Source organism: Pseudophryne corroboree, chromosome 2, assembly GCF_028390025.1.
Source record: "Pseudophryne corroboree isolate aPseCor3 chromosome 2, aPseCor3.hap2, whole genome shotgun sequence".
Classification (NCBI taxonomy): Eukaryota; Metazoa; Chordata; class Amphibia; order Anura; family Myobatrachidae; genus Pseudophryne; species Pseudophryne corroboree.
This window is the reverse complement of record NC_086445.1, coordinates 407,031,341-407,057,564: the sequence shown is the minus strand read 5'-3', so window position 1 is coordinate 407,057,564 and position 26,224 is coordinate 407,031,341. Positions and strand designations below refer to the sequence as shown.

Sequence of the window (26,224 nt, the reverse complement as noted above, 5' to 3'; positions counted from 1 at the left end):
GGCACGGAGGTGCTCGGAGGCACGGAGATGCTCGGAGGCACGGAGGTGCTGGGAGGCACGGAGGTGCTTGGAGGCACGGAGATATTTGGAGGCATGGAGGTGCTGGGAGGCACAGGGATGCTCGGAGGCACGGAAGTGCTTGGAGGCACGGAAGTCTGGCGAACACCACTCCTGGGGAACTGATGATACTCAGGCACTGATGCAGTTCCTGGTGCCTCAATTTATACTTCCCACCACCAGCTGGTTGGTGGGAAGTGCCTGATGATGTCACCCGTCCAGAGGCCGGCCCGAGCGACGGGAGATGGAAGCCGCCAGCGAGGACGGCCGCAGAGAGGACCAGCGCGCCTGGAGAGGTAAGTAAGGGGCCCGGGGCGGCGGCGTGACAGTACCCCATCCTCTAGGGTGGGCCCTGGACACTTCCCAGGTTTCGTAGGGTGCTTGGCATGGAAGATCCAGATTAGTCGAGGAGCTGAGACCTCAGAAGCTCCTATCCAACTTCTCTCCTCAGGACCATAACCTTTCCATTCTACCAGATATTGCAAGTTCTTATGAAGATAACGAGAGTCCAGAATAGTTTTGATCTCGAAGTCTGTCCCAGTTTCAGTTTCTACCGAAGTGGGGCTTGAGGGCTTAGAATGAAAACGATTAAGGATGAGAGGACGAAGGAGAGAAACATGAAAGGCATTTGGTATGCGTAGATGGGAAGGTAATCCCAACTTGCAGACCACAGGATTCAGGATTTGTAGCACAGGGTATGGACCGATGAACCTTGGGGCGAACTTCATGGTGGGTACCTTTAGCCGGAGGTTACGTGTGGAGAGCCATACCCTGTCTCCAACCTTGTATTAAGGAGCGGCTCGCCGTTTCTTGTCCGCGAAGAACTTGTATCGGACAGAAACCTTTTTAAGACTAGCATGAACCTTACTCCAAATTTGTCTGAAGTGTAGTAGAGTGGAAGTCACAGCTGGAACCTCTCCTGTTTGAAGAATTGGTAATTCCGGAATTTGTGGGTGGAAGCCATAGTTGATGAAGAACGGAGATTCGCCAGTCGAGGAATGAAATGAATGGTTATGTGCAAACTCTGCCCAAGGCAATAACTCTACCCAGTTGTCCTGTAAAGGGGATAGATACATGCGGAGGAAAGTCTCCAAGTCTTGATTGACTCGTTCCGTTTGTCCATTAGTTTGGGGGTGATAAGCGGACGAAAACTTAAGTTTAATTTGTAAGGCCAAGCAGAGAGCTTTCCAAAACCTTGCGGTGAACTGTACACCTGTGCACAGGTGGGGGGCATTTTGATCCCATAGTATTATTAACCTCAATAACCATAATTTACACTCATTTTCAGTCTATTCTGAACACCTCACACCTCACAATATTATTTTTAGTCCTAAAATTTGCACTGAGGTCGCTGGATGGCTAAGCTAAGTGACACAAGTGGCTGATACAAACACCTGGCCCATCTAGGAGTGGCACTGCAGTGTCAGGCACTATGGCACTTCAAAAAAAATTGTCCCCAAACAGCACATGATGCAAAGAAAAAAAGAGGCGCAACAAGGTCGCTGTGTGACTAAGCTAAGCGACACAAGTGGCCGACACAAACACCTGGCCTATCTAGGAGTGGCACTGCAGTGTCAGGCAGGATGGCACTTCAAAAAAATTGTCCCCAAACAGCACATGATGCAAAGAAAAATGAAAGAAAAAAGAGGTGCAAGATGGAATTGTCCTTGGGCCCTCCCACCCACCCTTATGTTGTATAAACAGGACATGCACACTTTAACGAACCCATCAGCGTCTGCCACACAACTGTGACTGAAATGACTGGTTGGTTTGGGCCCCCACCAAAAAAGAAGCAATCAATCTCTCCTTGCACAAACTGGCTCTGCAGAGGCAAGATGTCCACCTCATCATCATCCTCCGATTCCTCACCCCTTTCACTGTGTACATCCCCCTCCTCACAGATTCTTAATTCGTCCCCACTGGAATCCACCATTTCAGATCCCTGTGTACTTTCTGGAGGCAATTGCTGGTGAATGTCTCCACGGAGGAATTGATTATAATTCATTTTGATGAACATCATCTTCTCCACATTTTCTGGAAGTAACCTCGTACGCCGATTGCTGACAAGGTGAGCGGCTGCACTAAACACTCTTTCGGAGTACACACTGGAGGGAGGGCAACTTAGGTAGAATAAAGCCAGTTTGTGCAAGGGCTTCCAAATTGCCTCTTTTTCCTGCCAGTATACGTACGGACTGTCTGACGTGCCTACTTGGATGCGGTCACTCATATAATCCTCCACCATTCTTTCAATGGTGACAGAATCATATGCAGTGACAGTAGACGACATGTCAGTAATCGTTGCCAGGTCCTTCAGTCCAGACCAGACGTCAGCACTCGCTCCAGACTGCCCTGCATCACCGCCAGCGGGTGGGCTCGGAATTCTTAGCCTTTTCCTCGCACCCCCAGTTGCGGGAGAATGTGAAGGAGGAGATGTTGACGGGTCACGTTCCGCTTGACTTGACAATTTTCTCACCAGCAGGTCTTTGAACCTCTGCAGACTTGTGTCTGCCGGAAAGAGAGATACAACGTAGGTTTTAAATCTAGGATCAAGCACGGTGGCCAAAATGTAGTGCTCTGATTTCAACAGATTGACCACCCGTGAATCCTGGTTAAGCGAATTAAGGGCTCCATCCACAAGTCCCACATGCCTAGCGGAATCGCTCTGTTTTAGCTCCTCCTTCAATGTCTCCAGCTTCTTCTGCAAAAGCCTGATGAGGGGAATGACCTGACTCAGGCTGGCAGTGTCTGAACTGACTTCACGTGTGGCAAGTTCAAAGGGTTGCAGAACCTTGCACAACATTGAAATCATTCTCCACTGCGCTTGAGTCAGGTGCATTCCCCCTCCTTTGCCTATATCGTGGGCAGATGTATAGGCTTGAATGGCCTTTTGCTGCTCCTCCATCCTCTGAAGCATATAGAGGGTTTGTTGAATTCCACCTCGTTACCACCTCTTGCTTTAGATGATGGCAGGGCAGGTTCAGGACTGTTTGCTGGTGCTCCAGTCTTCGGCACGCGGTGGCTGAATGCCGAAAGTGGCCCGCAATTCTTCGGGCCACCGACAGCATCTCTTGCACGCCCCTGTCGTTTTTTAAATAATTCTGCACCACCAAATTCAATGTATGTGCAAAACATGGGACGTGCTGGAATTTGCCCAGATGTAATGCACGCACAATATTGCTGGCGTTGTCCGATGTCACAAATCCCCAGGAGAGTCCAATTGGGGTAAGCCATTCTGCGATGATCTTCCTCAGTTTCCGTAAGAGGTTGTCAGCTGTGTGCCTCTTCTGGAAAGCGGTGATACAAAGCGTAGCCTGCCTAGGAACGAGTTGGCGTTTGCGAGATGCTGCTACTGGTGCCGCCGCTGCTGTTCTTGCTGCGGGAGGCAATACATCTACCCAGTGGGCTGTCCAAAGCATTCCGGCGCTAAGGCCTGCTGGGAGCTGTCGGTTATTGAGTGCGTCTTCTTCCCTGTAATGGGGCGTGTCGGGACACCAGCGCCAACAATAGTTACTGACTGCTTGGCTGCTGTGTGAGTCTCTGGGAGAGCCACTGCCAAAGGGAGGACAGCAGCTTAGCTGCTTTCAGAAGGAGAAAGGGCGTGCAAGGGTTAAGGGGGCATAACCCCTTATGACGGTGTAAAGAGCACCCGTAGGGCGCGATGAATCACCTAGTATAATATATATATATATATATATATATATATATATATATAGTACTGTCCATAAACCAGAGAATCCAAAAGGAACCAAGCTCAGGATAGACCAGCGCACTATTCAGCCATGAAAAAAATCTTTTTATCTCAATAAAGTGCAATATCCAATGTAAACATGCAGCACAAGAGATTTTTAGCAGCAAAATACAATAAACAATAGTATACTCAACATCAATATATAATTAGGGAATTCCGCCCCTAGCTTTGTGTCCTAGTAGTGGCACACTGCTTTAGCATTATGATGGCAATTTATACTATGTCATATTGTAAACAGACCACACAGTTGAGGATATCAGTTCAAATGTTGTTGATCTATGGATCCTCATTTTATTTCTAGGCCAGAGACCAAAAAATAGACACAAAACCAAATATCTTGTATGTATGCATGCAAAATCACAATCATCATCTTTCTTGTCCAATGTTAATGTTTTGTGTCATAATTCTTTTTCCATTCAGTCACTCATTAATTATAAGACAAATGTGATTTTTTACATTAACAGTTAATACATTAACTGACTTTCCCAATCATTGCTTTTATATATAGAGTAATGACAGATTTATTACTAGCCAGTCATAATAAAAATTCTGAAACTACCAGTGGTGTTTTTTTCTTCAGTTATCATTTTTTAATTTATTTTCCTTGTCAGATAGACACTGTCTATTGCAATTATATTATTATTTCATGGTGTACCAGCCAGGTAATCTCAAAGTTAAATTATTAACTGTCACTATTGCTAAATGTAAATTTCTTTGCCTGACTGACTAACAACTCTTTTCTAACTGTCATCTAAAATAAATAGGACATATCATCAAAACTGAAGCAACACTACAGAGATGAGACATTTTGAGGTACCCTAAATAATTTATTTTGTAATGTAATGCTAGCAAAATGAAAATTTTATTTTTGATGTTTAATACTGTTTAAACTTATACATGTTATTGATACAGCATGTAATTCCATGTTTGGGCAACGTCACCTTTTATTCTCAAAGAATTTGCAAGAGGACTGCATAAATTTAAGTTAAAATTACTAACTCAAATTAATATCTCTTTTCCTGATAGCATTGAATGGTATTTTTTTTTATCCAAAAGCAGGAACTTCTCCTACTGTCATTGGTGGTGTAATCTAACACTGCTTCCTGGAACATGCATTACCAGATTGGTCTTTCAGCTACATAATATAGATCAAGGAGACACTAACCTGGCCACAGGACCTCCAGCAGTTTATTTGGGTACCACCTTTTGTTTGAAGTGTCTGTACTTTTTTTTTCCTAAAAAACCCCCACAATGATATGTAAACACCTTTGCCTTGGAGTTTTGATACCTACATGCAGCAACTTAAGGGGAACATATATTGTAAAATATTTTCACTCAGTACTCCAGGTGTTCTTCCAGATATAGTGCCACCACAATTTAGGAGTGAGCTCTTTAATATTTTTGATGGTGCCCACATTACATCTACTATATGGATAAAAAATGCTATGCTTAGACATGACTGCACAAATATCAGGTCTGCTTGAATTCCTGAACTCTCTACAGGCTGTGGATCCTTGGAGATTCCACCAGTGGCTGACTCAGCAGACCCTAAAGTACTTGTCTCTCTTAAAGCTGCTTGCAGAAACAGACACACTTACTGGTAAGGAGTATAAGCCACTTTAAAGGGATGCAGTTATGTTACCGATGGACAGGATCTTGGCGGTCATTATACCAACGCTGGGATCCCGAAGGATGCCGCAAGCCTCGCTTCTAAATACCGTTGCTGCTCAGGATACCGGTATCACAATACCAACAGCCAGATTACGGAAGGTTAGGGAGGGAGGTTAGGTTTAGGCAGGAGAAAGGGGGTTAGGGTTAGGGTGCAGTGCCGGGAAGGTTATGGTTAGGGACTGGGGAGGGAGGGTTACAGTTAGTCACATAGAATGGGAGATTAGGGTTAGGTACAAGTGGGGAGGGGTAGGTTTAGGTAGTGGGGAAGGCAGGGTTAGGGATAGGCACCACCTGGGAGGGATAGAGTTAGGCACCACTGGGGAGGGTTAGGTTTAGACACCTATATGGGAGGGTTAGGGTAAGTGGTACGGGAGGGTTAGGGTACTTTAGAGGGGGTTGTTGGGATTCTGATGGATGGGAAACCACTATCGGTATTCTGACTTCCGACATCCTCTCCATCGGCAAATCACACTGAACCCACTTTAAAGGCCTGATAAATTATGGTCTGACACCTAGCTAATAGTGTGTAGTGTGGATAAATGGTCTTCTCTACAAAAAACAGTGGGAAAAGGTATAACTGTGAAGTATTAAGTGGTATGCATAGCAAATGCAAACACAGCAATAATCTAAAAGTGGGATAAAAATGTAATAATGTTATTATAAATGACATAAGTTAATAAAGCAATAGACTCCAGCAAAAGGAATGACCACAACCATTAATGCTTTAGAGATTCAAACTTTTAGATTCTATCAATGCACTATTTGTGTTAGTCTTCATAACTGTTGAATGGGTCAATGTTTGCTAAATGCATTGGTGTTGGAATATTCTCCTGATGGAATAGTCTCTTTTTACCTACCAAAACTGTCTATAGCCAGATTTAATTCACCTGGGGTATTTGTATACCAGGACACACCCAAAGAGAAGTCTTACAACAGGGTCCTCAATCATTCCAGATTAGATTGGGGCACTAAACTGAGGTGAAATGTATTTTTATGTGTGGTTGTTGGAGGATGAATCTCACCTAAAAACTACTTTATTCTGAAACTTCTGCCTTGATACCTACTGTACCACCACTCTATTTTTTTTTCAATGGCAAGTATACAAACTATATGCTATATTAGAAGCCAAAAAGAATAGAAGAAAAATATTTGTTTAGGCATGTTTCTGAAAAGGTAGTATGATGCCTATAATAAAGGTAATACATGTTTGTTACTGTAGGTATGGCATTCTCAGATAATATGTTGTAATAGATTGTTTTATGGCAGTATTCGGAGTAACAAGTGTGGATGAAAAGCAGACAGGAGGAAGACCAGTACCAGGATCAGCTGAGGTTAGCACAGTACTGTAAGTACAGTGCAGTTTTACCTAGATTCCCTGTCAGATTGGGAGGCTATTCAAATGTTTTGGCTAATACCTATAAACTATCTGACTGTTTATGTGGAAGGAATGAGTTGGAGCCATAAACATTATTGTCTTGGCTGCATAAATTATTTTTTGCCTTTACTACATGACCACAGCATAATTTCAATATGTCTGGTTATAAGTGATAGGCATTTCACAGACAACATTTTCAAGGCACTTTTATCTGTTACATAGATAGATATAGATATATTTGCCTCCCAGGCTAGGAAGCACCTTGGCATGAGCTAAATCTAGCAATCTATTGGATCCTAGGATACCCTAATATCTTAGGAACTATAAATTGCATATGCATTGTACTGAGGCCGCTCACCACAGAGCAGTTATAAACAACCATAACCAACTTAGCTTTCTTAATGTGCATGTGGTCTGTGACGCAAACAGGAGCTTCATGAGGGTAGTAGCAGGCTCATAGCCTGAACCAGTGATCCCTCCATGGGAAGTATGAGAGAGGAAATTCCAATAAAGTTTGTGACTGGGAATTAAAAGATAATCAATACTATGAACATGTTTCTTGTTTTATATGCTTCACATGCATTAACTGCAATATATATTTACTATTTACTAAGCCACATTCCTCTGATAAGTACATATATAATAATGCACACATAACCACTAAGGGTGTGACAGACTCTAACTTTGGTTTATTCAAGAGCAGATTCAGGTTCCATGATAAATCCGGTAGTGTACTTCTCTATGCACCTGAAAATGTGGCTGATATATTTTTCTTTTTGTCTAATACAGTACATAATCTGGTATTATTCAGAAATAGGTATTTGACTATCTCAGTACACCAGAGGTTCCCAAACGCGGTCCTCAAGGCACCGTAACGGTCAAGGTTTTAAGTATATCCATGCCCGGCTAGAGGTGACTTAATTAGTAACTCAGTCAACTTGATTTGACTACAGATATCTTTAAAACATGGTCTGACAAGCAAGATGTTATCCTCCGTATAGAGTGCTTTAAAATAAACTGCAGCTGTTTCCCTTTGTTTGCGACAGGTCAGCTCACACTGCCCAAATATCGAGAATAGAAAAAGGGGATCAAACCAAGGAAAGTCACAGTGCTGTTTCTAATATACCAATCCCAAGTCTCACAGGAATTCAAATATACTGTCCGGTTTCCTCACATGCAGAAACACCACTATACCACATCAGTATAGATAAAAACAAAACGGTCCTTTTTATTTCGAACATCTATTAAAACAATCTTTCAATCAGGCATAGGGCAATTCCGGCAAGAGAAGCGGTACATACCGTGTTTCCCCGATAATAAGACCTATCCCGAAAATAAGCCCTCCCCTTACTGTGTAAGATTCCTCTAAAATAAGCCCTCCCCCGAAAATAAGCCCTATTGAGATTGCTACTGTAGTGAAGGTGATCCCCTGCGCTACACGCGACATTACGGTACCCTCTGTATGCACCGTCCGTCCCCGTCCCCCCGGGTGAAATGCACGCCGCGCTCCGAGCTGCATCCAATCAGAGCTGCAGCAGTGAGCGCATCATCCTGTTCTTCCCCAGTGATTTGCTAGCTGGCGCCATTGAGAGCAGTGCCGCGGAGGAGAGCTGAGGCAGGACAACATAAAAACCCGGTATGTAAGCGGGAGTGAGGGGGCATGATGGAGGATAAAAGGGGCATTAAAATTGCTGTCAATGTTCATTAAAATAAGCCCTCCCCTGAAAATAAGCCCTCTGGTGTTTTTCTGTCCAAAAAAAATAATAAGACAGTGTCTTATTATCGGGGAAACACGGTATGTTTGGTTCTAAATGTACTCAGTGGAGCTCACCAGATCCTCAGGACGCCGTTGTTATTGCGGAGCTTCCTACTCCGGGATTTGCTGTACCGTAGATGTTACTCATACACCGCTAGCCGTTCTTAGATCACAGACCCTCCAGGCGCTGCAGACGCCTCCAAACTTCTCCGCTCTCCCCCGTTTGTTGCTCCCTGCTGTGTACGGATAGTGACCAAGGTCACCTGTAGCTGCCGACGTGTTTCTATCCTCAGCGGGTCTTTGTCGAGGCAATTGCAATTGCATTTGCCTACAAACAAGAATTAGACTTTTTTTTCTCCTGAGAGATGAATACTACCTCTGCCACCTCTGATGTGGACAATTTGTCTTTTAGGAGAACAGTATTCCATGTCACTCATGTCTCCTGTCTTATATTATTATTGTTAAGGTCTAACTAATGGTATTTGATTATGCATGGAATAATATTTTACTGATCAGAAAGAAAACAAGTGAAAATTTATGATGAAGAGGAGGAAAAGTATGGAGACATGACATTTTCTAAATCTTTAAACAATTTGTCTTTATTGAAGCATGTATGTAAAACAATATTTACATATTTGACAAAGTTATTACATGTATTACATATCAAAAACAAATTTGACATGCATGACAGTGGTATTATGTGATATATTAATAATATATATTAAAAACCATGCGAAGTTTAAACTATGTCAATATCATGTATTTTATGAGAAGACCTGGGCCTATGAATCGCAGTCATCCAGAGGAGTTAGAATCAACAGCTATCGGGGGATCCTGATTGTAGATTCGTGTTTCATGCCACAGTGTAACCCGGAAACAGTTTCCATAGTTGGTCCTTAAGTTGTGGGGATAAAGTGGCACTATAACTCTGCCATGTTTCAAAGAAGTACTCTGTGAATTTTTCTTTTTTCAGCGAGGCATCTAGCCAATCCATCCTAAAAACATAAAATAGCTTTTCTACAAAATGGTGGGACAACTAGTTGTATCCACATTTGTAAAATGCATTTTTTAGCTATTGTTGAAATAAACAGTAATAATTTGCATACTCCCTTTGCCACACAAGTGTTCCTAGGTAAGATGCTGAATATAGCCCATTCATGTGTCACTGGTAAGTAAGATACCAAATGGCATATCTCCATATATGTGTCCAAAATAATCGTATCACCCATAGACAATGTAATAAGTCTGCCCTTTTGGATCTGCATCTGGGACAGGAGTGATCCTCTGCTACTCCAATTAAGTATCTACGGTGGGGAGAGAGATACTGTATGTTTTATGGAATATGTTAAGGAAAAGTTCAGCATATAAAGCTGCAGTTATCATTCTAATTGAATTATCTAGTGTTGGTAACAGTGTCTGTAGAGTTAAGGACGGGAAATTGGTCTATCTTTTGAGCAAGTCCAGTTGTTATCAAGTCATATTTTAATGGAGTGTTTAAAAATAGATTATGGGTGGATGTGGCTTTATGACTCTTGGAGCAGTAATTTATCCAGGGGGTTATCTCAGTCAGCTGGTGATAATTTACTAGAAAAAGTCATCACATATTGTTGAGTTTGAAAATAAGTGAAAGGAAAATATCTAAGAGCTGGATATTTGGGGATTACTTGTGAGAAGAGTAGAGGTCTCCTAGTCAAGGGGTCAGTAACTTGCCAAACAGAGGTAAGGCCCATTTCAGAACACAGAGTAAAAGGATATCTTGTCTCTTTATTTTGAAAGTCAGGGTTATGTATTAGGGGGAGAAAGAGAGATACAAATGAATTTAATGAAAGCTTATTTTGGAGGATATCGAAACGTCTATGAGTGGACATTAATAACGGTTTAGATTGCACCCATATAGGAACTTTGCTGTATTGTAAATGAAGAAAAGTGGTCAAGTTGGCTCCATCTAAAAAAGCAGATTTTTCAAAATTCATGGTGAAGCCCGAAACTAACCTGATTCCCATCAGAGGTCCAAGGGTTTTCCTTTGGTCTGATATGTCTAAGAGGATATTATCTGCAAAGGCTGCAATCTTAACAACCTCTTTTCCAATATGAATTCCATGAAATAATGACCAATTCTGTAGGACCCAAAGCATGGGATCTAGAGTCAAATTAAAAAGCAAGGGTAATAAAGGACAGTCCTATCTTGTTCCCATGGACATGGTGAGTTTAGCACCAGTGGATCCATTGATCAACAGAGTGGCGGTGGGATTAGAAGAATTTAACTATGTTTATAATGCGAGAGCCAAACCCTCTCCTGGTCAATATGACATAGAGGTACTGTATGTCCATGAAACCATATTGAATGCTTTAGAGACATCAAGACTTAAGAGGAGACTAGAGGTATCAGTCTGAGGACTGACTGGCATTACTGCTGCAATCGTGGTGCAAATGCCCTTAACTGAGTATCTACCTCTGACAAAGCCCAGTTGATGATCTGTAAGAATAGGAGCAAGGAAAGACTGCAGATGATCTGCCAATATCTTTGTCATCTACTTATAATCAACGTTGATCAAGGTAATTAGACGATAAGATGAGGGTAATGTCAGATGTTTGTTTAGTGATAAGTGTAGTAAAGGCTCGATTAAAATTGGGAAAGTATGGAGTCTCCCTCTGTATATGTTAAAAAATCTCTTGTAGAGCAGGAATTATATCATGTTTTAGCAATTTATAATATTCAGCGGCCCTGGGAATTTATTGGAATGAAGGGCTGATATGGTGTGTGTGTGTGTGTGTGTGTGTGTGATCTTGTCTTCTGTAATTTCAGCTTCTAAAATGTCTCTTTGGGCTGGGGTAAGACATGGAAGATTTGCTTCTTCAAGTAGTTTAGCCATTAAAGCAGGGTCTGGGGGAGTGGCCTGATAAAGAAGGTTAAAATAATTTTTAAATACTTGACCTATGTCAGAGGTTTTAGTCAAGAGAGTCACATATTAAGGATCATAGAGGGCCGTAACATGGTTACGTTGTTTGAATACCTTAGTCAGAGATGCGGTGGATCTATGAATTAAAAACTTTGCAGCCGGAAGGTCTGAACGGCAACTTTGAAATGAAGTGGTTTTTGTGATGGAGAAAAGGTTCAAGAAACCACTTCGGGGAGGAGTCGTCTTTCAGTCCTTTATTTTGACTAATAATGAATCGGATAAATAAACCAATGAAAGGCAGCATGATTTGTTTGATAAGGAGGTTTGATTATGATTTTTAAGTGTTTGATGAAATTTTGTTAAACAGATGGAAACAGATCTTATAAATGTATTTTTAAAGATACAGGGTTATTTGCTAGATAATTATATAAAGACAGGCTTTTTGATAGAATACACCTGTGATAAAAAACCCTGCAACGTGAATGAAATCAGTCAGAACCAGTATTGAGAGAGGTTTTTATAGAGTATACCTGTCTTACAAACCCAGGAATGTGTATTAGACGAGTCAGAATCTGTATAATTGTATAAGAGTTCTGTTCACCGGATTTCCAGGATAGTATAAAAAGGTGACCAGACCAAATCCACCTATGCCTCGACAAAGACCATGATTGGGTGGAAACACGTTGGCAGGTGGATTTGGTCACTGTGAAAGGAAGAAGAAGCCGGGAGCGGACACGGAGGAAGCGGGAGGTGTAGTGGCTAGCGGCTACAGGAGCACCGGGCGTCTCGTGAGTGACGGACCAAAAAGCGGGTGAGAGAAACCCATATCTTGGATATCATCGGGTAGCTAAAGTCCCGATAGAGTGGGTACCGCTATATAGAAAAATCCTTACCGTCTGGGAGGTCCGGTGAGCAGAACATCTCTCCGTATAGCTGCACTGCACTACCTGTCAAATGTGTCTGGATTTTGCTCCGTGTTCAGACAATAGTGTGTGTTTTAAATAAAAGTTGGTGATTTTTATCAAGTTTCCTTGGGACTTTTATGGATCTGACTGAAGAATTTTGGTGCAAGTTTTAATTAATTAATTAATTAACATTTATAAAAGGAATAAGAATTGAATTTTTTTTTGGAGTGACAGCGCTGTGGAGATTTCAAAAGTTTTTCTCATTTGCATATGTTCTACAGCTGATGGGCTGATCAGCATTTTGAAATTACAGCTGCAGTACACTGGGAGCGCTTGAGAAGGTATCTTTGCTTTGTTTGTGCTGTTTCTAATATACCAATTCCAAGTCTCACAGAAATTCAAATATACTGTCCGGTTTCCTCACATGCAGAAACACCACTATACCACATCAGTATAGATAAAAACAAAACGGTCCTTTTTATTTCGAACATCTATTAAAACAGTCTTTCAATCAGGCATAGGGCAATTCCGGCAAGAGAAGCGGTACATATGTTTGGTTCTAAATGTACTCAGTGGAGCTCACCAGATCCTCAGGACGCCGTTGTTATTGCGGAGCTTCCTACTCCGGGATTTGCTCTACCGTAGATGTTACTCATACACCGCTAGCCATCCTTAGATCACGACCCTCCAAGCACTGCAGACGCCTCCAAACTTCTAGGCTCTCCCCCGTTTGTTGCTCCCTGCTGTGTACGGATAGTGACCAAGGTCACCTGTAGCTGCCGATGCGTTTCTATCCTCAACGGGTCTTTGTCGAGGCAATTGCAATTGCATTTGCCTACAAACAAGAATTAGACTCTTGGTTCTCCTGAGAGATGAATACTACCTCTGCCACCTCTGATGTGGACAATTTGTCTTTTAGGAGAACAGTATTCCATGTCACTCATGTCTCCTGTCTTATATTATTATTGTTAAGGTCTAACTAATGGTATTTGATTATGCATGGAATAATATTTTACTGATCAGAAAGAAAACAAGTGAAAATTTATGATGAAGAGGAGGAAAAGTATGGAGACATGACATTTTCTAAATCTTTAAACAATTTGTCTTTATTGAAGCATGTATGTAAAACAATATTTACATATTTGACAATGGTATTACATGTATTACATATCAAAAACAAATTTGACATGCATGACAGTGGTATTATGTGATATATTAATAGTATATATTAAAAACCATGCGAAGTTTAAACTATGTCAATATCATGTATTTTATGAGAAGACCTGGGCCTATGAATCGCAGTCATCCAGAGGAGTTAGAATCAACAGCTATCGGGGGATCCTGATTGTAGATTCGTGTTTCATGCCACAGTGTAACCCGGAAACAGTTTCCATAGTTGGTCCTTAAGTTGTGGGGATAAAGTGGCACTATAACTCTGCCATGTTTCAAAGAAGTACTCTGTGAATTTTTCTTTTTTCAGTGAGGCATCTAGCCAATCCATCCTAAAAACATAAAATAGCTTTTCTACAAAATGGTGGGACAACTAGTTGTATCCACATTTGTAAAATGCATTTTTTCGCTATTGTTGAAATAAACAATAATAATTTGCATACTCCCTTTGCCACACAAGTGTTCCTAGGTAAGATGCTGAATATAGCCCATTCATGTGTCACTGGTAAGTAAGATACCAAATGGCATATCTCCATATATGTGTCCAAAATCATCGTATCACCCATAGACAATGTAATAAGTCTGCCCTTTTGGATCTGCATCTGGGACAGGAGTGATCCTCTGCTACTCCAATTAAGTATCTACGGTGGGGAGAGAGATACTGTATATTTTATGGAATATGTTAAGGAAAAGTTCAGCATATAAAGCTGCAGTTATCATTCTAATTGAATTACAGGTATCTAGTGTTGGTAACAGTGTCTGTAGAGTTAAGGACGGGAAATTGGTCTATCTTTTGAGCAAGTCCAGTTGTTATCAAGTCATATTTTAATGGAGTGTTTAAAAATAGATAATGGGTGGATGTGGCTTTATGACTCTTGGAGCAGTAATTTATCCAGGGGGTTATCTCAGTCAGCTGGTGATAATTTACTAGAAAAAGTCATCACATATTGTTGAGTTTGAAAATAAGTGAAAGGAAAATATCTAAGAGCTGGATATTTAGTGATTACTTGTGAGAAGAGTAGAGGTCTCCTAGTCAAGGGGTCAGTAACTTGCCAAACAGAGGTAAGGCCCATTTCAGAACACAGAGTAAAAGGATATCTTGTCTCTTTATTTTGAAAGTCAGGGTTATGTATTATGGGGAGAAAGAGAGATACAAATGAATTTAATGAAAGCTTATTTTGGAGGATATCGAAACGTCTATGAGTGGACATTAATAACGGTTTAGATTGCACCCATATAGGAACTTTGCTGTATTGTAAATGAAGAAAAGTGGTCAAGTTGGCTCCATCTAAAAAAGCAGATTTTTCAAAATTCATGGTGAAGCCCGAAACTAACCTGATTCCCATCAGAGGTCCAAGGGTTCTCCTTTGGTCTGATATGTCTAAGAGGATATTATCTGCAAAGGCTGCAATCTTAACAACCTCTTTTCCAATATGAATTCCATGAAATAATGACCAATTCTGTAGGACCCAAAGCATGGGATCTAGAGTCAAATTAAAAAGCAAGGGTAATAAAGGACAGTCCTATCTTGTTCCCATGGACATGGTGAGTTTAGCACCAGTGGATCCATTGATCAACAAAGTGGCGGTGGGATTAGAAGAATTTAACTATGTTTATAATGCGAGAGCCAAACCCTCTCCTGGTCAATATGACATAGAGGTACTGTATGTCCATGAAATCATATTGAATGCTTTAGATACATCAAGACTTAAGAGGAGATTAGAGGTATCAGTCTGAGGACTGACTGCGGCAATCGTGGTGCAAATGCCCTTAACTGAGTACCTCTGACAAAGCCCAGTTGATGATCTGTAAGAATAGGAGCAAGGAAAGACTGCAGATGATCTGCCAATATCTTTGTCATCTACTTATAATTAACGTTGATCAAGGTAATTAGACGATAAGATGAGGGTAATGTCAGATGTTTGTTTAGGGATAAGTGTAGTAAAGGCTCGATTAAAATTGGGAAAGTATGGAGTCTCCCTCTGTATATGTTGAAAATGCTCTTGTAGAGCAGGAATTATATCATGTCTTAGCAATTTATAATATTCAGCGGCCCTGGGAATTTATTGGAATGAAGGGCTGATATGGTGTGTGTGTGTGTGATCTTGTCTTCTGTAATTTCAGCTTCTAAAATGTCTCTTTGGGCTGGGGTAAGACATGGAAGATTTGCTTCTTCAAGTAGTTTAGCCATTAAAGCAGGGTTTGGGGGAGTGGCCTGATAAAGAAGGTTAAAATAATTTTAAAATACTTGACCTATGTCAGAGGTTTTAGTCAAGAGAGTCACATATTGAGGATCATAGAGGGTCGTAACATGGTTACGTTGTTTGAATACCTTAGTCATATTAGCCAATAGAGTGCCCATTTTAATTCCTCTTCGAAAATATTTTTGTTTAGTGTAATCCAATTTCAATTGGGCTTGAGGCAGAAGAAAACTGTCCAATAATTAGCGAGATAAGATATAGGCTACATGAGTGTTGTCAGTGGGGTTACAAATTCAGTTTGTTAAGCACTATGCATGGAGCTCTGCAACTCTTCATGTTTAATCCCAACCTCTTTGTTTCGTTCGGCCATGTAAAATAAAATCTGCCCCCCTCAAAACAAAGTTTCCCAAAACAAGACAGTGTTGTCCCAATGTTCCAAATTATCATCTGGGAAAGCAGTCCATTTTAATTTAAGATACTTTTGGAATTATTCATAATGAAAAAGATAAGATGGAAAGCGCCAAAATCTAATATATTTATTAATTGAATAGCTAACGACACTGATACTGGGGCATGATCAGATACAATAATATCACCAAGCTCTGTGGCCATCATGTTGAAGGAGTGTGTCAGAGATAAAGATATTGTCAATACGGGAAAGGGACCCATGAACCCCCGAATGAAATGTATAAGATCTATTAGTAATATGAAGCAACCTCCAGGGATCAACCAGGGAATGTGTAGAATTGAAGTGGAAGATGTGTCTCCAGTAATGTGATGCCAGATTGGATGGAATTGGAAATGTAACAACAAAAGGGTCAGCTACTGTGTTAAAGTCACCTCTTAGGATAAAACGATGATTAACTTTTTCTTATGGATCAGGTAATTACCTAGATGCTGTGGTCTGTGATGGAAGTGATACTATTGTCAGCAAATCTATAGAATATCCTCCATCACTTTACCACGTAATTAATAGATCACAGTACATAGGCCATCACACTTCGGGCTCCACACAAAAACAGATCATAATGTACTTTATTATATAAGCTACAATCTGTTAGGTGCCGCGGTCCGCGGTGCCGCTCGGTCTGCTTCCGAGTGACGCTCACGGCCGCCGCACCTCCCTCGCTGCCCGCCCGGCGCCTAGCAATGCCAGGACGCCGTGCGTACTGTAGCCGCCGGGTCCCTGGCAACGCTAGGACACTGGGCGTCCACAGCCGCCGGGTCCATGGCAACGGGGACGCCATTGGCGGACCGCGTTCCCCGTTGCCAGATAAACTGGATTAGTTGTTCGTGCAGCAGGGCAGCTGCACGGCAACTATTAATTAGGGTCTGGGGGCTGGTCTTGCTGGCCCTCATGTCATTGGCCAGCAGGACCTTTTTATGGGAGCCAGCACACTGCAGCCTCGCCGGTGATAGCTTCCTGTATGCTGTTCCTGCCTTGCAAAGTTTGTTCCTAGTCTGCTGAATCTGGTCGATCCTGCTCCCTGAGCTCCTGAGTCCTGGAGTTCTGAATGCGGTCCTGGGAATCCTTCCAGTCCAAGTGAACCTGTTGCAGTCATCTGGGGGTTCTCGCTTATTGGGGTTCTCTCCCGGTTTCGTGAGTAGCGGCTTCTGCCGTGTGTTGCGGCCTAGGCCGCTTAGTCCTTGCGTTTGTTTTGCACTGGTGTTTTTGCGGAGGTTTCTGCTTTTCACTATCCTCCCCGGTACACGACGGTGCCGTGTGGGGTGTGGACAGTGGTATCTTTTGTTGTTCTTTTCCTTTGGCAGCGTGCCGCACATATATTTAGTTTTAGGGTTGTTAGTAGCCCCTAGCCTTCTGTTTGCTTTAGTTAGAGGTCCCCTTGTTATTATCCTGTCTCGGTTCACGCCTTGTCTCACTCTAAGACCTGGGGGCATCGGAGTTGGGCAGACCTAATCCGCCCTTCAAACGCGGCTACCGTGGGCCCAAGAAACCATAGTCACGCAGGTGTGAACTGACCACACGGGTGAAACAATGGAGGTAGGTTGCTAGGGGCTATTTCCATAACACACCTTATTTCAGCGTCACGTTCTGGTGCTCTGGATTTACTACACAACATCTCTCTTGTTCTGAGCACCAGGAACGTAACACATTCAAAAAGAAAAAAAACTATGTGTAGTGTACCCTGCATATTATTGGATTATTGTAAAGTACTAAAGAGAGTGGCATCTTTCAGAGGCAATACTTACAGTATTGTAGCTCTCCATAGTACAGACAACTTTCCTTTATCCCATTTACTTTGCATTATCGTGACCCCAGCCGTCGTTGTGAAATTATAGCCTTGAACAATGTTGTCACCCCTAGGATCCCTTCCTAGATCTCTAGGTACTGCATCAAGTCTGGAAGAAATACAAATTGTAACATACAGTAACTTCAGGAAAGTACAATGTAGTGTGTATTCTTTATTAGTGTAGCATATGTTTAACTTGAATAACAGAAGTAGCACAGAGCAGTTTGGTGACATATGAGGACAAGCTAGGCCATAACTAGGGGTCCTGGGATCCCTGGCAAAGTGAAGGATATGGTCATCCATATAATATTTTTTGCTAACAACTTGGCCATCCCTGCAGTATAGGTCATATTATTGAAGATCCTGACCGTAAAAACTTAAAAATGTAGAAGGAGCGTTAAAATACATTAGGGGGAGGTAGCTCTTATCTTCTAAATCTTCAGTGCTAGTGTCAATTCCATTCTCATTAACAGAACAAAACCTCCCTGTGCTGTATGAGTACAGCTGCCAGACCTGCCCATGAAGATACAGAGGCTGCAACCTAGCAGTAGACATTGAATGCTTCTTTCCTGCCCTACTGTATTTTGATACTGCATACAGACCAACGGCCAGTGTATATAAGTCATATAGTATTATACATAATCTAATAGCCAGTCCATATACAGTAGGCTACAGTGATGTTCTGTATATCCAACAGTCTTTGTCATCTTATCTCCATCTATATGGCCTTCCTATTTTTGTATCCCGGTACAGTATCTCTTTAATTTATTTTATGACTGCCAACACTGTGCCTCATTAAAGGAATAGCTTTAACACTGGGTTTGGACATGGCTTAACTGCTGGACATGGCTTAATATGGCCTAACTGCTGGACATGGCTTAACATGCACACCCAATCTGGAGCCACATAAGCACAGTATACAAAGATCAAAAATCCAAAGTAATTTGAAGCTTGGTAAATTACTGAAGTTATGTCTCCAAAATTTTCTGTGGGGATGATGTACTGAGTGGTAAGTTTGTTAGATTCTAATATTTGTTGGGAAAAAAGTTTTCAAAATACAGTGCGCAATAAAAACAGAAGTGCAGCTACACAATATACACAAGTGTGCATCCAAAAACACACTATAGGATAAACAGAAGAAAAAGAAATGTATATTGATAGTGGCGCTCTCCAGTAACCATGTTAAATGTCACCCATGTATAAGAGTCATAACATGAAAGTTGATTCACCGTGTAATGAAGAAACAGGGAATCCTTTTGCCTTCTTGTCACATAAAACCAAGTGGTCACAATAAAATCATTCCTTTTTCAGGGAACTCAGTGGTAAGTCCAGCTTAGAATCTACGGAACAGAAAATATAAGCACCTCCTAATCCTTTAGCAAGGATAATTAATGGAGGTACTTATAATACAAAATATAGTGATCCGTCCTTCGTCAGAAGCATGCTGACGAAGCATTCTGACGAATGACGGATCCCGTCCGAAACGCGTTAAGCGTGGCTGTATTTTACTTGGACTCCTGCTCTCATCGATCTGCTACAGGGTGAATTCTGCATGGTTGTGGTGGTGGGCATCCGGAGCTCATTCACTTTTTCACTGGACATCTGACGCCATTTGAATCCCCTGGATAGATTCCAACGATGGTGATGTGCTTTATGGAGATTGATATGCCATTTTAAATTTGTTTTCTTGTACGTGCATTTTGTACCCAATAAATGTGCCCCCCTTTTAAAAAGGCTTGCTACACTATATTTTGCATTATAAGTACCTCCATTAATTATCCTTGCTAAAGGATTAGGAGGTGCTTATATTTTCTGTTCCGTAGATTCTAAGCTGGACTTACCACTGAGTTCCCTGAAAAAGGAATGATTTTATTGTGACCACTTGGTTTTATGTGACAAGAAGGCAAAAGGATTCCCTGTTTCTTCATTACACGGTGAATCAACTTTCATGTTATGACTCTTATACATGGGTGACATTTAACATGGTTACTGGAGAGCGCCACTATCAATATACATTTCTTTTTCTTCAGATTCTAATATTTGCTTTAATCGAGTGGACACAATTTGTGCATGATTTCTTGCTTAGTAAATAGGCCCCTAAGACTTGTCCATCAATTTATTTATACATTGCAACTTTCTGTTTTTTTATTGTTGGTAGAATTGTTTTAAAACTTGTACCCGTATTTTGAAGTGCACTTGCACTCTTTTTTATGGATTCAGCAGAATGAGTTACAGTAAGTTTTCGCAGTATATAGAAGCCAATAAATAAAAACGGAAAACAACTCATACATCACAACACTTATATATATACTGTACATATAATTATGGTGTAGAATTAGAAGTAGTAATAGCATACACAAATTTAATATGTGTGTAAACATAAGAAAGTGCACAATACAATTAGAGATACATTTCACTAGGTCAGTTCATTGTTTTACAGTATTACATTTGCATTGATAGAAAATAAATAACACAGTGAGTAAGAAATATTCTGGCCACAAAAGATGCAGTGGGGGTTATTCAGAGTTGATTGCAGCAGCAAATTTGTTAGCAGTTGGGCAAAACCATGTGCAGTGCAGGTGTGGCAGATATAACATTTGCAGAGAGTTAGATTTGGGTGGGTTATTTTGTTTCTGTGCAAGGTAAATACTGGCTGCTTTATTTTTACACTGCAATTTAGATTTCTGTTTGAACACACCCCACCCAAATCTAACTCTCTCTGCACTTTATATTGCCTCTCCTGCAGTGCACATGGGGGGTCATTCCGACCCGTTCGCTTGGAGCGGTTAATCGCTGCGGTGCAAACGGGTGCGGAAAGCACATGCGCGGCGGCCGCTGTGCGCGACGTTTCCCCGGTGACAGAGGTCGCCGGGTTACGTCGCGTCTAAAGAAGAAAGCGGTCGCAGGACGGACCGCAAAGTATATTGACAGGACGGAGGCGTGCTAGGGCGGATCCGGACCATTTGGAGCCGTTTTCAGGGAGTGGTGAGTATAACGCAGCCGCGTCCAGCAGAACAGAGGGCGGAGGAGTGACGTCAAAGCCGGGCCCATCATCACTGGATCCATCGCACAGGGTAAGTATGTCCAGGCCTAGTCTAGTTTTGCCTGAAATATTTTTTAGCTTAGCAGGGCTGCACAAGCGATCGCAGCCCTGCTAAGCTAAAATACACTCCCCTATAGGCGTGTACTAGTTGATCGCAGCAGCAGCAAAAAGTTGCTGGCTGTAATCAACTCGGAATGACCACCATGGTTTTGCCCAACTGCTAACAAATTTACTGCTGTGATCAAGTCTGAATAAGGCCCAATATAAGCACAGACCTTGAGCAGCTAAAAGAGTCATAATATTTTCTTCCCAGATTTAAATGGTGTAAAACATCCCGGACACTAATTTCAGGAGCAGGCACAAAAAGCTCTGGCAGAGAGGGCATCATAGCTGGATCAATGAGCACTCTTTTCTTCTCAATACAATCAGTGCCAGATTGTCTATAGGCCTCACCAACAGTGTTCCCAGTGGGCCCAACAGCAAAGGGGACCTGCTTTATATATTTCTATGTGAATGTACTGTAGTGACCTGGTATTAAGTGGGGCCAGCTGTGGAATATTGGTGGCCAGCCCAGACATTTGTCTGGTTCCTGGTCCCTCCCGCCCTCCCCTCCTGCTCATTTTCACCCCCCTGTGCTTACAATTATTAGGCCCTTCCTTTTATTCCACCCCTTAGGAAGTATGTGTTAGAGGGACAGTGGTTTACTCTTTCTTACATACCAGAAGTTTTTCTTCTGAGGTTTTACTAGACATGTAAAAACAGACCAGCTCTACTGTGACTGTGTCCTGGTGCATCTGCCTTCTTCGTATCAGTTTCATACTATCATTGATACAGTGATGGAGGTACAGTAGTATGTGGATTTATACCTATGGTATCTATTTAAGTGGTGGGAAATTATGTAAGATCTAGGGATACATTCTGTTTGTTTAGTGAATGCAGTATTCAGAAAACTTGTACATTTCTTTTTTACAGGGCACTCAGTTGCTCTCTTAAAAATGATCAGTAAACAACATTAATTGAAAAACTGAATATAATGAATGTTTGGGATCTGTAATTAGTGCTGTGGAATGCCTTTGTAACATGGTTTTTGCTATGCCTTTTTATATATACATTAATGTACTACTTTTTTAGTTGGTAAATACTATTAATATTTGTTATGTAGACTATATGTCCAGATTCTGTATGGGATTCCAGAGATCGGAATCCCATCGTCAGTCAGGAGACTGACAATGGAATCCCGACAGCCAGAATCCCGTCAGTGAGCGCAGCAAGACCCCTTGTGGGCCCTCTGCACTTGACACACTATCCTATTCCTCCTCAGGTGGTGGTCCACAAGGGGGAATACTGGGCTTCTGTTGTGAATCCTGGCGTCGGCATTTACACGCATCCTGAACGCCGGGATCCCGACGGGCGGTATACTGACCGCATACCATATGTCCAGCAGATACTAGGAACTTAATTTATTTTTTACGTTACATTTGTTTTTGGGTGGGGATTAGCGGTTTCATTATAATAGGAGCAGTTGCATTAGTTTTTCTGCCATATTAATAATTTTTTACTGTTATTGGTGTGTACCTATGTGGGGGTATATTTACTAATGGTCAATTATCAGTTTTGAGGCACATGGCATTCAATTTCCATTCACTTCTGACTTTGGAGATTTACTAAAGGCAAACCTGAATGTCAAATCGAATTTCTGCAAAATATAGATGTTTTACCATACTCAAATATAGGATCTCTTCATTCACTAACAACATTCGATTTGCAAATTGAACGCAAATCTAACTCAAAATTAAACTTCAAATCCCCAAATGAATAGAATAATAAGAGACTGGAGATTTGAGCTTCTACACCATCCTATTGGTAGGCAGACAGAGGTTTTGTTACCAACAACTAACTACTGTATGGGGGTAATTCCAAGTTGATCGCAGCAGGAAATTTTTTAGCAGTTGGGCAAAACCATGTGCACTGCAGGGGGGCAGATATAACATTTGCAGAGAGAGTTAGATTTGGGTGGGTTATTTTGTTTCTGTGCAGGGTAAATACTGGCTGCTTTACTTTTACACTGCAATTTAGATTGCAGATTTAACTCACCACACCCAAATCTATCTCTCTCTGCACATGTTATATCTGCCTCCCCTGCAGTGCACATGGTTTTGCCCAACTGCTAACAAAGTTCCTGCTGCGATCAACTCAGAATTACCCCCTATGGGCCTAATTCAGACCTGATCGTAGCAGCATATTTGTTAGCACATGTGCAAAATCATGTGCACTGCAGAGGGGGCAGATATGTGCAGAGAGAGTTAGATTTTGGTGGGTTATATTGTTTCTGTGCAGGGTAAATACTGGCTGCTTTATTATTACACTGCAATTTAGATTTCAGTTTGAACAAACCCCACCCAAATCTAACTCTCTCTCCACATGTTTTATCTGCCCCCCTCCCCCCCCCCCCCCTGCAGTGCACATGGTTTTGCCCATCTGCTAACAAATTTCGATCAGGTCTGAATTAGGGGGTCATTCTGAGTTGATCGCACGTAGCAACATTTTGCTGCTCGTGCGTTCCACTTGGCGCCGCCTATGGGGGAGTGTATTTTAGCATAGCAGGGCTGCGATCGCTTGTGCAGCCCTGCTATGCTAAAAAAGTTTCCTGCAAAACAAGACCAGCCCTGCAGCTACTTACCCAGTGCGACGGATCCAGCGATGAAGGTCCCAGCTGTGACGTCAGACATCCGCCCTCCAAACGCCTGGACACACCTGCGTTTGCCTTACCACGCCCGGGAAACAGTGAGTAGACGCCCCGATCCTCCTTACCGCTGTCAATCTTCTTGCGATCGCGCCTGCGATCGCTTTCATCGGTCCTGGCATCATTGCCAGCGACGGCCGTCGCTGGGCAATGACGCGCATGTGCAATGCGGGCACCGCGCAGCCGCCGTTCCAACCCGTTCGCACCGCAGCGAAGAACCACTGCGTGCGAATGGGTCGGAATGACCCACTTGGCCCTATGTAAGTACACAAAGTGGAAGGCAGATTAGGGCTACACTTATTGCCAACTACTTCAGCTGTAAGTATTTTTATTTTTTACAATTAAATAACACGAAATTATATTCTACAGTTCACATATAAAACATTTTTTGGTAATGTTCTTATTTTGTATGGGGCGAAAATAATCACTAAACATATGTTTAGCTAAAATTAAACAACAAACTCCTTTCACAGTCACTTTCAGATTTTTAGATTGTGCACAAGTGTTTCCAATTTTTTTCTCTTTTAATTAGTGTGCATGTGATATATTTGGCCCAATAGAAAGGAATAAGGAAGCTGAGTTTGAATTTGCTTTTGATTTGGGAGGTGATTTCATGTTCGTTTTTAGAAAGGAATTCCAAAACTGAACACAAAATCCCTTTTTAAAATCAACCAAAATCGAATCCAATTTGAAAATTTAATGCAAAATCAAGTATTAGTAAATGAGGGATTTTTTAAGGGATTTTACAGTTTGATTAGAATCAATTTCAGTTCATTTTATTGATTCATAAAATTGAATCCCAAATCGAACCTTAGTGAATTTACCCCCTGGTGTTTGTCTATCTAAGGTATTTGTGTGGAGAGTATGCAATCTAGTAGAAATGTTATAACATCTGTATAGCAGTTCATATGTACTGTATTCACTTTTATTTTTGACACATCTTGAACTGCTGCCTGTGTTACCCCTAATTTCTCCCTATTACTCCTCACAAAGAAACTCGGCTAGGTCAGACTCTTACTTCAGATTTTGGTGATCATGGGAATGTAGGTATTTGGATTTTCAAGTAGGATCTGCAAAAGCAAATGGATTTTAATATTTCAGGAGGCCTGTTGTCTACGGTAATTTAAGTGAATTATGGAAACGTGTTCTGCTATTATTGGTACAATTTTTTTTTTGGAGGAAATGTTAAATTTCTCCTGTTTCTTGGTAAAAGCAGAAAACAATTGAGTATGCCATAAATTAGAAATCTCATATCTAATACGACTTGCCAGCCAGGAACTAAAGAACTGCTAGTTTTGCCCCCATGGAGAGATAAGATTATTTCAGAGTAGAACTAACAGCATGGGAACAAGCAAGGTACAGTAAGCCATACAATGGTAGTCCTAGGTCCATAGGGATAAGAAGAAAATGTCTTCATTTTTGAGGGAGAAAAGGTCTAATGCCATCTTACTCCCTGTTTTGATATAGGGTCAGAATACAAACTGAGTAAACTTTACTTTCAGATAGTTGTCCAGATTTATCACGCATTGGAGAGTGATAACTAGCACGGTGATAAAATACCAACCAATCAGCTCCTAACTGTCATTTTTCAAACACAGCCTGTGACATGGAAGTTAGGAGCTGACTGGTTGGTACTTTATCACCGTGCAATTTATCACTCTCCAAGGCTTTGATAACATTTCTGAAAGTCTGGTATGAACAGGTCACCTCTCTGAGCAGATCGTTGCAGTATTCAGAGTGTCATGGTAAAGTGTATCCTTGGCAATTCCTTGCCCAGAAATAACTGTAAGTGTAGTGCCTAGTGGGGGTAATTTGGAAAATAACCAATCAAGGAGACTATTTGCTTTTAGCAAGAGAGGAGATCAAGTCTAATTGCAGTTGCAAATGGTGGACGGCTGGCATGGACAGCTCAAGATAATGGGGGTAATTCCAAGTTGATCGCAGCAGGATTTTTGTTAGCAATTGGGCAAAACCATGTGCACTGCAGGGGAGGCAGATATAACATGTGCAGAGAGAGATAGATTTGGGTGGGGTGTGTTCAATCTGCAATCTAATTTGCAGTGTAAAAATAAAGCAGCCAGTATTTACCCTGCACAGAAACAATATAACCCACCCAAATCTAACTCTTTCTGCACATGTTATATCTGCCTCCCCTGCAGTGCACATGGTTTTGCCCAGTTGCTATCAAAAATACTGCTGCGATCAACTTGGAATTACCCCCAATATTCAGTAAATCTAAATATTTGCATAAATGATAAAGCTTTTTTAAAATGGGACACTATTAAATATTTGGGAAGAACTGATTCGAGATTCACAAAATGATATCATCCAGGTATAGGCACATTTTATGCACTGAGTTTTTGGATGTGTCATTGAAGTAATTGGACACTTTATACAGTATAT

General features: G+C 41.5%; 1 long non-coding RNA gene across 2 annotated transcripts in view; it reads right to left on the bottom strand.

Moving 5' to 3' along the window:
- Nucleotides 1-13,571: 13,571 nt before the first annotated feature.
- The window catches only part of LOC135050839 (uncharacterized), a 164,901-nt gene continuing 152,248 nt past the window's right edge, over nt 13,572-26,224 (bottom strand). For both annotated transcript variants that reach the window (XR_010241865.1, XR_010241866.1), the window contains exons 2-3: nt 17,995-18,144; nt 13,572-13,914 (exon numbers count right to left, since the gene is read on the bottom strand). This is a non-coding gene — a long non-coding RNA (uncharacterized LOC135050839). The remainder of the gene's footprint in view (nt 13,915-17,994; nt 18,145-26,224) is intronic.